This window comes from Dipodomys merriami, unplaced genomic scaffold, assembly GCF_024711535.1.
Source record: "Dipodomys merriami isolate MVZ:Mamm:240054 unplaced genomic scaffold, mDipMer1.0.p SCAF_21, whole genome shotgun sequence".
In the NCBI taxonomy this organism is placed as follows: Eukaryota; Metazoa; Chordata; class Mammalia; order Rodentia; family Heteromyidae; genus Dipodomys; species Dipodomys merriami.
The window spans coordinates 17,790,196-17,802,897 of NW_027203493.1; the positions used below are offsets into that span (position 1 = coordinate 17,790,196).

Genomic DNA, 12,702 nt, shown 5'->3' on the forward strand with positions numbered 1-12,702 from the left:
AAAGATGGAAAATCTAGAGGAAGAGCCAGGTAGATAAGTTAGGTAGTATATTTTTTGGACACAGTTAATGTTTTTAATTTAAAAAAAAATCTTCTTGTAAATAGCCTTTCCTACTTTTTCTCCCCCTCCTATTTTTTATTTTTGTTTTTGTTTTGCCATTCCTGGGGCTTGAACTCAGGGTCTGGGCAGTGTCTGAATTCATTTGCTCAATGCTAATACTCTACCACTGGGAGTTTTTCTGTGATTAATTGGAGATAAGAGTCTCACATACTTTGCTGCCCAGGCTGGCTTTGAACTGCAATCTCAGATCTCAGCCTTCTGAGTAGCTAGGATTACAGGTGTGTGCCTCCAGCACCCTGGTCCTCTCCTTTTGAAAATTTTTCACTTTTTAGTTTTGTCAGTCGTGGGGCCTGAACTCTGGGCCTGGGAGCTGTCCCTCAGCTCTTCAGCTCAAGGCTACCGCTGTACCACTTGAGCCAAAGCACCACTTCTGTTTTTTTCTGCTTAGGTGGTGCTGAGGAATCGAATGGAGGACTTCATGCATGCAAGGCAAGCACTCTACCATTGAGCCACCTTCCCAACCCACTGGAATAGTTTTGAGCAGGCTAATTAATTTGGTCTTTATTAATAATTCTTAGGAAAACTGGACTTTATGGAATACTGTACTTGATAGTGATTGTTCCAAGAGCAATTGTTCTGAATTTAGTATTGGTTTTCCTAGAGGTATGACAGGAAAAAAACTGTGAGGAAAGATTACATTTCAGCATTAGATAATTTCAGGACTAGGTTGCATACAAGAATTACATCACAGACAGCTGTCAGAATGGCAAAATTCAGTATTCAGCTGTTTGTGCATTTTTCATTGGACTGTTTGTAAAACCAGTTGATACTTTTAAGTTTCTCTGTCATATTTCAAAGTCTGTATTTCTTACTAAACAGGACCTACTTGTGAATTTGAATCATTTTGTTTAGTTGGATTGTTGGTAATTGTGTGAGAGTGATCTAAAAAGAAAATTGAGCTCACAGTTGGTTGTGAAGTTTTGTTTATTTTTGCTCTGTGCCAATACTGGGTCTTAATCTGACATTTTTCCTTAGCCTTTTTGTACCACTTGAGTGAGCCACAGTTCCACTTTCAGCTTTTTGGTGGTTAATTGGAGGTAAGAGTCTCACAGACTTTCCTGCCTGGGCTGTCTTCAAACTGTGGTGCACTCCTCAAGTCTCAGACTCTTGAGTAAGAGGATTATGGACTTGAACCCAGTGCCCAGTGTCTTGTTCAGTTTTGTTCATGAAAACAGTTCAGTTGCATTGGTAAAGAAACAGAACTAATCTGGCATCTAGTCCTAATGTAACAACTGTCAAATAACTTTCATTTTTGAGATAACGTCTCACTATGTAATCTAACCTGACCTTCAATTTTAAGAGTCTCTTGCCTCAATTATCCTGTTAATTAGGATTGTAGGTATTTGCCACCATACCTGGCTTATTTTTTTATTCCAATTTTTAAATAGTTGGGAGCTGGGAATGTGGCTTAATGTAGAGTGCTTACCTAGCATGCATGAATCCCTGGGTTCCATTCTTCAATACCACATAATCAACAGGCCAGAAGTAGCACTATGGCTTAAGAGATAGAATGCTAGCCTTGAATTAAAGAAGCCCAGGGATAGAACCCTGGCCAAGTTCAAGCCCCACAACTGGTTAAAAAATAAATAAAATTTAAGTACTTGTCTAGAGGTTTTGATTTCATAAGGTAGGTTAGTACAGTGCATCTTGATCCTTGTCACCTCTTCCATCCTTCTCCCCCAATTTCCCCCTTTCATCCTTACCCTCAAGTTATGTAGTTCAATTTTTACATAGTGTACATTGAATATAATGACTGCATTTTCTCACTATTCTTCCCTCCACTGGCTATACATTGCTTTTATATAAAAAGCAATATAATGGGCTGGGAAGGTGGCTCAGTGGTAGAGTGCTTGCCTTGCATGCACAAGGCCCTGGGTTTGATTCCTCAGCACCACATAAGCAGAAAAAGCAGGAAGTGGCATTGTGGCTTAAGTGGTAGAGCGCTAGCCTTGAGCTGAAGAGCTGAGGGACAGCTCCCAGGCCCAGAGTACAGGCCTGAGGACCCACTCTCCCTCCCTATCCCACCCCCAAAAAAGGGCAATGTAACCACACTACTCAGCAACATAGTTGTTTATAATAAAGTAATTCATATCCTGCGTAATTGTATGTTTTAGATCTTTACATAACTTGGTAGCAATGTAGGCTCATTTTATACCAGAATCACCTCAAACACATGAACAATGAATGCCTTGAGTTGTTGTGATGGCCAAGATAATATCGAGCTCTAATATAGTAGAATTTTGCATCTCCATTAGTCTTATTAGGATCATCTTAGTACAATCATTGACTGAAATGTAATTATACTGTGTATGATAAAATTTCTCAAATTGGAGTCAGTCTATGGCCCATTGCATCCAAAACACTATTGCAAGAAACAGAAGCAGATAAGGTTTATTATTTTGCTAAACACTAAAAAGATCACCAAAATAAAAACAGTAGTCTGGAGGTATTTGTAGTTCAGTAGTAGAATGCCTTGCATGAAGAATGTTCTGGGTTACACCCCCAGAATTAACAAAAGATTGTGTGTATGTGTGCGCGCATGCGCATGTGTGCGTGTAATGGGGTTTGAACTCCGAGCCTCAAGTTCTTGCTTGTTTTTTGTTTTTTTTTTTTGCTCAAGGCTGAAATTCAACCATTTGAACCACACCTCTGTTTCCAGCTTTTTCCTGGTTAATATTGTAGATATGTTCCTGGACTTTTCTGCATGGGCTGGCTTGGAACCACTGTCCTCAGATCCCAGATTCCTGAATAGCTAGGATTACAGGCACAAGTCAGGAAATAATACAACCATATTCCATACATAAACCTTATTTCCTTCCAGAGACTAGGAAACAATTTCATTTTCCTTCACCCTATAGCAATATAATGATAACCAACCAGGCTGGAACATAAAAATGCTGCTCTTTAAGCCGGGCACCAGTAGCTCATGCCTGTAATCCTAGCTACTTGGGAGGCTGAGATCTGAGGATCATGGTTCAAAGACAGCCCAAGCAGGAAAGTCCTTGAGACGCTTATCTCTAATTAACCACCAGAAAGTGGCACTGTGGCTCAACTGGTATAGTGCTAGCCTTGAGCTAAAGATTTAGCTGAGGGACAGTGCCCAGACCCAGAGTTGTTCAAGCCCCACAACCGACGGGGAAAAAAAAATACTGCTCTCAACACTGGCCACTTACTTGGCTCATAATTATTACAAAGGCTTTTTATTATGGGAATTAAATATAGGCATAAGTAGCAGGATACACTCCTGGCCATTTTGAGTAGGTTCCTTTTTTTTTTTTTTTTTTTTTTTTTTTTTTTGGTCAATTGTGGGGCTTGAACTCTGTTTCTGGCCCTGAGCTCTTCAGCTCAAGGCTAGCATTTTACCACTTGAGCCACAACTCCACCTCCGGTTTTCTGGTGGCTATTTGGAGATAAGAGTCTCACGGACATTCCTGCCCGGCCTGGCTTTGAGCTGTGATCTCCAGATCTCAGCCTCCTGAGTAGCTAGGATTGCAGGTGTGAGCCACCAGCACCCAGCCAGCTTCCATTGTTAATACAGTTGTTTGATAATTAACCTCTTTAGATCATTTTCTGAATGCTTAAATCCTTGGCCAGTGAAAAACAGATATGTAAGTGAAACTCCTGATGATCCTTCAGGTGCCTGTATATAGGATTTTGAGATTTCCACAAAATTGGATGAGGAGAAAAAATACTTTTACTTACTAATCTAATTGTAAGAAACCTTTTATCCCTCAAATTCCAACATACCTGACAAATACAAACCAGTGTGCAAATGTTTCTCAGAGAATAGTAAAAACTTAGAGCTTCAGAGCATACTATGTAAAAGTAAGTACATTGTTCCATTTACTTGTTTTTAGCCCAGTATTATGACCTGTCTTCCCTTTTAATTTGTCTGTCATGGGTCATGGGTCATGGGGCCTGAACGCTGGTCCTGGGCCAGGGCCTGGGCACTGTCCCTCAGCTCTTGAGCTCAAGGCCAGTGCTCTATCACTTGAGCCACAGTGCCACTTCTGGCTTTTTCTGCTTAGGTGGTGCTGAGGAATTGAACCCAGGGCCTAATGCATGCAAGGCAAGCACTCTACCACTAAGCCACCTTCCCAGCCTTGTAATTTTTAATGACTTCAAATGTCACAATTTAATGAGTTTATTTAGTGGCCCTGAGGAATGAACACAGGGCCTAGTGCATATTGGACCAACACTGTACCACTGACTGGTCCTTTTTTTTCTTACAGTATTGAAGCTTGAGCTTAGGACATTGTGATTACCCTGCATGCCTTCTACCACTTGAGCTACATATACCTCTAGCCCTTATTGCTTGCTTGCTTGCTTGCTTTCTTGTCAGTCATGGGGCTTGCGCTTTGAGCCTGGGAGCTGTCCCTCAGCTCTTCAGCTCAAGGCTAACACTGTACCACTTGATCCATAGCACCACTTCTAGACTTTTCTGGTGGTTAATTGGAGGTAAGAGTCTCATGGACTTTCCTGCCTGGGCTGGCTTTGAACCATGATCCTCAGATCTCAGCCTTCTGAGTAGCTCGGATTATAGGCATGAGCCACTGGCACTCAGCTACTTATTTTTTGAATACAGTCTTACTTTTTGCCTGCATATGGTCCTCCTATTATAATGCTTCTTCAGTAGAAAAACAACTGGCATGCAATACATCACCCAGCTTTTTTTTTTTTTTTTTTAATTGGTTGAGATAAAGGTCCCATGATTTTTTCCTGGGCTGTTCTTAAACCATAATTCGGATCTCAACCTCTGGAGTAGCTAGGATTGCAGGAGCCACAGTCCCAGCTCCTAACTGGTCTCCTGTTATTTCCTGTCTTACATAGTTACAATATAGTAACTGATTGTTTTTTTGTTTTGTTTTGCTTTCACTTTTGTGTGTGTTGAGTGTGTTCTACTGGAGTGAATTCAGGGCCTGGAGCTCTCCCTTGTCTTTTGCCCAAGGCAAGGCACTTTGTTACTTAAGCCACACATAGATGGTTATTTGGAGATGAGTCTCAGTGACTGCTTCAAATTTTGATCCTTAGATATCAGTCTCCTAGGCTACAGGCTTGAGCCACCCCGAGCCTGCTTCCTTGCAATGTTTTTTGAGCATCTTCAGGCATACATACAGCAGTAGGGTAAGTTGCTAGAAGTGGAATTCAGAATCAGACATTTATATAAATTTTGGTCCATATTGCTACTTGTTCTCCAAGCCCAATAATGTGCATATCTGTTTCTGTACACTACTGCCAATGAAGTCAGTTGCAAGATATTTGATGTGTCTTATGTTTTGTGTGTGTGTGTGTGTGTGTGTGTGTGTGTGTGTGTGTGTGTGTGTTTTGAGTGTTACTGGTTCTTTGTGGGAAAGGGTATCCATTTCTTTTTTAGGGTTGTTGATTTTTTTGTTTGTGTGTGTGGTGTGTCAGTCCTGGGGCTTGAACTCAGGGCTTTGAATGCTGTCCTGAGTTGTTTTTTTTTCCCCTCAAGGCTGGTGCTCTTCCACTTGAATCACAGCTCCACTGCCAGCTTTTTTGGTGGTTAATTGGAGATACGAGTCTCACAAACTTTCCTGCCCAAACTGACTGTGAGCTGTGATTCTCTGATCCCAACCTCCTGAGTAGCTAGGATTATACACATGAGCTACCAGCACCTCGCAACTTTTTTTTTTTAAAGCATACAATAGTTATGTAAGGCAGTTTCCTCATGACATTTCCAAGCAGTAATGCAATGTATTCCAGTTAATTTCACCCCTTATAAATAAAAAATAGTTTCATTATTGTGTTTCCATACAGGCAGACAGTCTACTTTGACCATATTCATCGTTACTCCTCCTTGTTAGCCCAGCCCCTTCTGGCTGCTGCTTGTATTTTCTATACTTTGTCCTATACTTTGTCTTTTTTCTCCCTTTGCTGGAGATAAAACTAGGGCCACTTCCATGCTACTTTTCGCTCCTTTTGTCCATTTTCTTTTTGAGTCATTGTTTCTTTTACTTTATTGATTGGATTTTATGTACTAGTAAATTTGGTATTTTTGTCATGTGCCAGACATGTTTTTAAGTTTATTTGCCCTTCCTATCCCCATATTGGAGATTGACCTCAGGGCCTTAAACTTGCTTTAGAAAGTACCCTGCCTCGTGAGTCATGACCCAGCCCTTTTGCTTTAGTTTTGCTTTTTTAGGTTAGATTCTGTGTGTGTGTGTGCGCGTGCGTGTGTGTGAATGCATGTTGTTCCTGGGACTTTAACTCAGCCTGTGTTTTGTCCCTGAACTCTGTGTGTATGCCCATGTGCATGCGAATATTTGTGCCTGTGCACACATGTGCCAGTCCTTAGGGCTTGATCTCAGGGCTGGGTGTTGTCATTGAGCTGCCTTGGCTCAAAGCTAGTCCTTTACCACTTGAGCTATAGTACCACTTCTGGCCTTTTCTGAGTGGTTTTTATTGGAGATAGAAATTCACAGACTTTCTTGCCTGGATTGGCTTTGAACTGTGGTCCTCAGATATCAGCTTTCTGAGCTGAGTAGCTAGGATTACAGGCCTGAGCCACCAATGCCAAGTTCTCCCTGAGCTTTTTTGCTCAAGGCTCTCTGCTTCTGGCAGTTTTTTGTTTTGTTTTGGTTTGGTTTTTTTGTCAGTCATGGGGCCTGAACTTTGGGGCCTTGGGCACTGTCCCCTCAGCTCTTCAGCTCAAGGCCAGTGCTCTACCACTTGAGCCATAGCACCACTTCTAGCCTTTTCTGCTTTTGTGGTGCTGAGGAATCGAACCCAGGGCCTCATGCATGCAAGTCAAGTGGCAGGTTTTAATGGTGTTTAATTGGAGAAAAGGTCTTTCAGACTTCCCTGCCTGGGCTGGCTTCAAACTATAATCTTCAGATTTTAGCCTTCTGAGTAGCTAAGATTACAAGCATGAGCCACCAGTGCCTGGCAAGTTGTAATTTTTGTCATTGATCTGTGAAAAGTTTATGTTGGTGGATGAGATAGAACAGAGATTTGACGTTATTTTAAGTGGACCTTTATGTTTTAAACATAGGACTTTAAAAATCCCATCATTCTTACATGGATGGGCACCTTTAGTGTTTATTTGTTGTTTTTTATGTAGGTCTCAGGGCTTGAACTGAGGGCCTTGGCTTTGTCCCTGAGCTTTTTTGCTCCTAGCAAGCACTCTGCCACTTGAACCACAGCTCCATTTCTGGCTTTTTAGTGATTAATTAATGTTAAAGTCTCACAGGCAAGGAAGGACTTGTCTTCCTGCTCATCTGACTTTAAATAATCAGTCCTCAGATCTCAGCCTTATGAGTAGCTAGCATGAGCCACCAGCATTGGCTTTTTTTTTTTTTAACATGTTGATCTTTTTGAGCCATGTTGGTCTGATGAGTGGTGTGTCACCATTACCAAACAAGGTGTGGGTATGTGAGTGAATGGGGCCTGTAATAGTTAAAAATTTTTTTTACTGCTCTAGTGTCTTTTTATTCCCCCCCCCCATAGGGTAACTATGTTTAATTTTCTTTTTTTTGGGGGGGGGGTTCAGCCGTGGAGCCTGAAGTCTGGGCCTGGGTGCTGTGCCTCAGCTCTTCAGCTCAAGGCTAGCACTCTACCACTTGAGCCACGGCGCCACTTCTGGCTTTTTTCTTTTTGCTTATGTGGTGCTGAGGAATCGAACCCAGGGACTCATGCATGCAAGCAAGACAAGCACTCTATCACTGAGCCACCTTCCCAGCCCCTATGTTTAATTTTCTTTTTTTGGTCGGTTGTGGGGCTTGAACTCTGGGCCTGGGTGCTGTCCCTCAGCTCTTCAGCTCAAGGTGAGCACTCTACCACTTGAGCTACAGCGCCACTTCCGGTTTTCTGGTGGTTTATTGGAGATAGGAGTCTCACGGTCTCTCCTGCCTGGGCCGGCTTTGAACCGCGATCCTCAGATCTCAGCCTCCTGAGTAGCTAGGATTACAGGCGTGAGCCACCAGCGCCCGGCCCCTATGTTTAATTTTCTAAGGAATCTTCTATAGTGATTTCCATAGTGCTTTGAATAATTTACATTTCCACTAACTGTTTTAGGATGCATTTTGCTTTAATTTCTTAAGCTATTAATAAACTACCTGTATATTAGTAAAGCATAATTTATTTTTATTTTTTGCTGGTCCTGGGGCTTGAACTTGGGACCTGGGCTCTGCTCTGTCCCTGAGCCTCTATATACTCGAGGCTAGTGCTCTACCACTTGAGACACAGCACCACTTCCAGCATTTTCTGTTTATGTGGTGCTGAGGAATGGAACCCAGGGCTTCATGCATGCTAGACAAGCACTCAACTACTAAGCCACATTCCCAGCCCAGGAAAGCATAATTTTGATTTCGATTACAGTAGTAGTTGGGTTTTTTTTCCTTCTCAGTATTGAGTCTTGAACTCAGGGCCTTCAAATCTTGCTTGGCTTTTTTTGCTCAAGGCTAGCACTCTTATCACTTGAGCCACACCTCCACTTCTGCCTTTTTTGGGGATGTTTATTAGAGATAAAATTGATGGATTTTTCTGCCTTGCTGGCTTTGACTCTGGATTCTCAGATCTTAGCTTCCTGAGTAGCTAAGATTACAGATGTTAGCCTCTGGGTTCCACCTGAACTGGAATTTTGACAGAATTGTTCCATGCTGAAAGTGGTAGTATATATCTGGAATGCCAGTACTTAGTAGGCTGAGAGATAGAAGTTCCACACTAGCCTGGGCTACGTAGCAAGAATGACCATGCCACCAAAATAAATAAATAAAAGGAAAGGATAGATGATAGGGGCATTACACCTTTTATATCCTTGAATATTGACGTTGTTTATTGCCATATAAGTTTCAAAAGTCCTGAGGAAAAAAGACAAAACTCTGAATTAATATCTACTTGACTGGCCTGGTCATTCACTTTTTTCCTGGTACACAGTTTTCTGAACTTATTTGCCAAAACTGAACTGAAGCTATCAGTCATCCTTTTTGTTCATGGTTAGTTCCATCACTTGAGTCATGATTCCATTTCCAAACAGTTTTGTGATTAATATTTGTTTATGCTTAAAGAATTTTTTTTACAGGCTGGGAAGGTGGCTCAATGGTAGAGTGCTTGCCTTGCATGCATGAGGCCCTGGGTTCGATTCCTCAGCACCACATAAGCAAAAAAAAAAAAAGCCGGAAGTGGTGCTGTGGCTTAAGTGGTAGAGCGCTAGCCTTGAGCTGAAGAGCTGAGGGACTGCTTCCAGGCCCAGAGTTCAGGCCCCACGACTGTTACCCCTCCCCCCCCCCCCAAAAAAAAAAAAAAAGAATTTTTTTTTACATGTGCTGGGATGGAACTCAGGATCTTTTTTTCTTTTTCTTTTTTTGCCAGTCCTGGGGCTTGAACTCAGGGCCTAGGCATTGTTCTGAGCTTCTTTTGCTCAAGGCTAGCACTCTACCACTTGAGCCACAGCACCACTTCCAGCTTTTTCTGTTTATGTGGTACTGAGGAATGGAACCCAGGGCTTCATGCATGCTAGGCAAGCACTCTACCACTAAGCCACATTCCAAGCCTGGAACTCAGGATCCTTTTTTTGAACTTTATTATTATTATTATTATTATTATTATTATTATTATTATTATTATTATTATATCTTTAAGTAGTTGTACAAATAAGTTCACCCATTCTACAAAACAGTATATGAGTACAAGGTATCTGACAACATTGTCACCCATCCCTTCTCTCACTTTTTTTTTTAAATTGAGATTAGGTTATTACAGAAATTTTACATATTTCACAGTATTGTGGAGTAGTGATACTTAGTTAAAGTCACAAACACATTTTAACCTTCACAGGGCAAATTGTCCTTATCATGGCTTATAAAGTTTGTGAATTCTTTTTTTGGGGAGGGGGGTGTCCGGTCATGGGGCCTGAACTCTGGGCCTGGGCGCTGTCCCTCAGCTCTTCACATCAAGGCTAGCGCTCTTGAGCCACAGCGCCACTTCAGGCTTTTTTCTTTTTTGCTTATGTGGTGCTGAGGAATCGAACTCAGGGCCTCATGCATACAAGGCAAGCAATCTACCACTGAGCCACCTTCCCAGCCCAGTTTGTGAATTTGAGTTTTTTGTCAGTGGTGGGGCTTGAACTTGGGGCTGTCCCTCAGCTCTTCAGCTCAAGGCGGGGACTCTACCACTTGAGCCACAGTGCCACTTCTGGTTTTCTGGTGGTTAATTGGAGATGAGTCTCACAGATGTTCCTACCTGGGCTGGCTTTGAACCTTGATCCTCAGATCTCAGTCTCCTGAGTAGTTAGGATTACAGGCATGAGCCACCAGCACCCAGCTTTGGAACTCAGGATCTTAAACACACCTGCCAAACACTTTCCCACTAAGGACTCAGAGTTCCAGGAAAAATTTCTGTACTAAAAATAAAATGATCACCAGGTGCTAGTAATTCACACCTGTAATCCTGGCTAGGCAAAAGGCTAAGATATCAGATTCAAAGCCAGTTTAGGCAGGAAAGCCTCTGAGATTCTTATCTCCAGTTAACCACTGAAATGCCAGAAACTATGGATCAAGTGATACAGCTCTAACCTGAGCAGAAAAGTTAAAGGGAAGCACTCAGGTTCTGAGTTCAAGTCCCAGTACTGCCACAAAGAAACAAAAACTCTCCTTATAATTGAAAGAAAGAAAAACTATCATAAAACTCAGTGGCAGAGCAGTTATCTAGGTACACAAAGCTCTGGATTTGACCTCCAGCACCATAAGAGTTTGAAGATAGACAGGGACTGAATATCACTTTATTTCCATTACCCAGTTACCTAAATATGACTACAATAAGCATATTTTTTAGTGTTTTGCTGTTGTCTGGAATTCAGGAACCTCCTCCCTCCATCATACCTGACTTAGTATGTTTTAAATCTCTTTAATTATTACAGACTTCATATTTTATATTGCTCAGCATTATACAATTTGTGAATCATGTCTTGATTTTTTTTTAACTACAAAATGAAGTTTCTATATTCTTCAACAGTGGTAATTTTCAGACTTGGTTCAAATACTCTAGGACCTAAGATTTAGAGCATCTGCGAGTTCTAACTATTTTCTTTCTTTTTGGGGGGGGAGTCCGTTTGTGGGGCCTGAACTCTGGGCCTGAGCGCTGTCCCTCAGCTCTTCAGCTCAAGGCTAGCACTCTACCACTTGAGCCACAGTGCCACTTCCAGCTTTTTTCTTATGTGGTGCTGAGGAATCGAACTCAGGGCCTCAGGCATGCAAGGCTAGTGCTCTACCACTGAGCCACCTTTCCAGCCCTGAGTTCTAACTATTCATTAAGAAATCTGGCCAGAGGTCTGGGAAGGTGGCTCAGTGGTAGAGCGTTTGCCTTACATGCATGAGACCCTAGGTTCGATTCCTCAGCACTACATAAGAAAAAAGAAAAAAGCTGGAAGTGGTGCTGTGGCTCAAGTGGTAGAGTGCTAGCCTTGAGCTGAAGAGCTGAGGGACCAGGCCCAGACCCAGAGTTCAGGCCCCACAAACGGACACCCTCCCCCCCCCCCAAAAAAAAAAAAAAAGAAAAAAAGAAATCTGGCCAAGCCAGGTGCTGGTGGCACATGCCTGTAATTCTAGCTGCTCAGGAAGCTGAGATCTGAGGATCATGTTCAAAGCCAGACCAGGCAGGAAAGTCTGTGACACATTCTTATCTCCAATAAACCACCAGAAAATGGAAGTGGCACTGTGTCTCAAGTGGTAGAGCACTTGCTTTGAGCTGAAGAGGTGAGGGACAATGCCCAGGTCCAGAGTTCAAGCCCCATGACCGACAAAGAAAGAAAAGAAATCTGGTTAGGCACTGGTGACTCACACCTGTAATCCTCGCTACTCAGGAGGCTGAGATCTGAGGATAGTGGTTCAGAGCCAGCCTGGGCAAGAAAAGAAAGTCTGTGAGCTCTTTATCTCCAATTAACCACCAGAAAACTGGAAGTGGCACTGTGGCTCAAGTGGTAGAGTGCTAGCCTTGAGCTGAAGAGCTGAGGGACAGCGCCCAGGTCCAGAGTTCAAGCCTCATTGCCCCATGACCAACCAAAAAAAAAAAAAGAAAGAAAGAAATTTGTGACCCACTACTCAAGTCCCATTCACTTGGGGAGGTTGAGACAGGAAGAATGCGCCCAAAACAAACATGGGTAACAGCTGCAAGACCCTGTCTTCAAACAATCAAAGGGAAGGAAATCTAATGCCTCTTTCATTCTTTCTTGAGTGTGTAATACACTTTTTCAACATGTATATGACATGATAGAGCAGCAGATTGAGTACAGAGGCAGATGAGAAAGTCTACCTGCCTTTAAAAAAGTCAGGCATAAAGCATATTTGCACATAATGTAACTCAAAGATTCTTTGTTACTGAACATTTTAAGAAGGTAAGGTAACTTGAGACCATACAGTTAGAAACTGATGCTGTGTGTTAATATAAAACTAGTATTTAAAGATCTTTGAATTGAAGAAAAATATTTGGTTATTTGATCTTAGTTTTGCAAGAAGCTACTGATAAAGTGTGCAGTTCATAGATTCTAGCAAATACACATTTTAATGCTTTGGATTGTGACATTGGATCTAAGACCGGTATCTTGCTCTTGAACTAAGTAAGGTACTC

The 12,702-nt window shown here is 42.1% G+C and overlaps 1 protein-coding gene across 1 annotated transcript in view; it reads left to right on the forward strand.

The window, feature by feature from the left end:
- Positions 1 to 12,702, forward strand: part of Cstf3 (cleavage stimulation factor subunit 3) — a 79,942-nt gene that overhangs the window by 7,909 nt on the left and 59,331 nt on the right. The window lies entirely within an intron of this gene.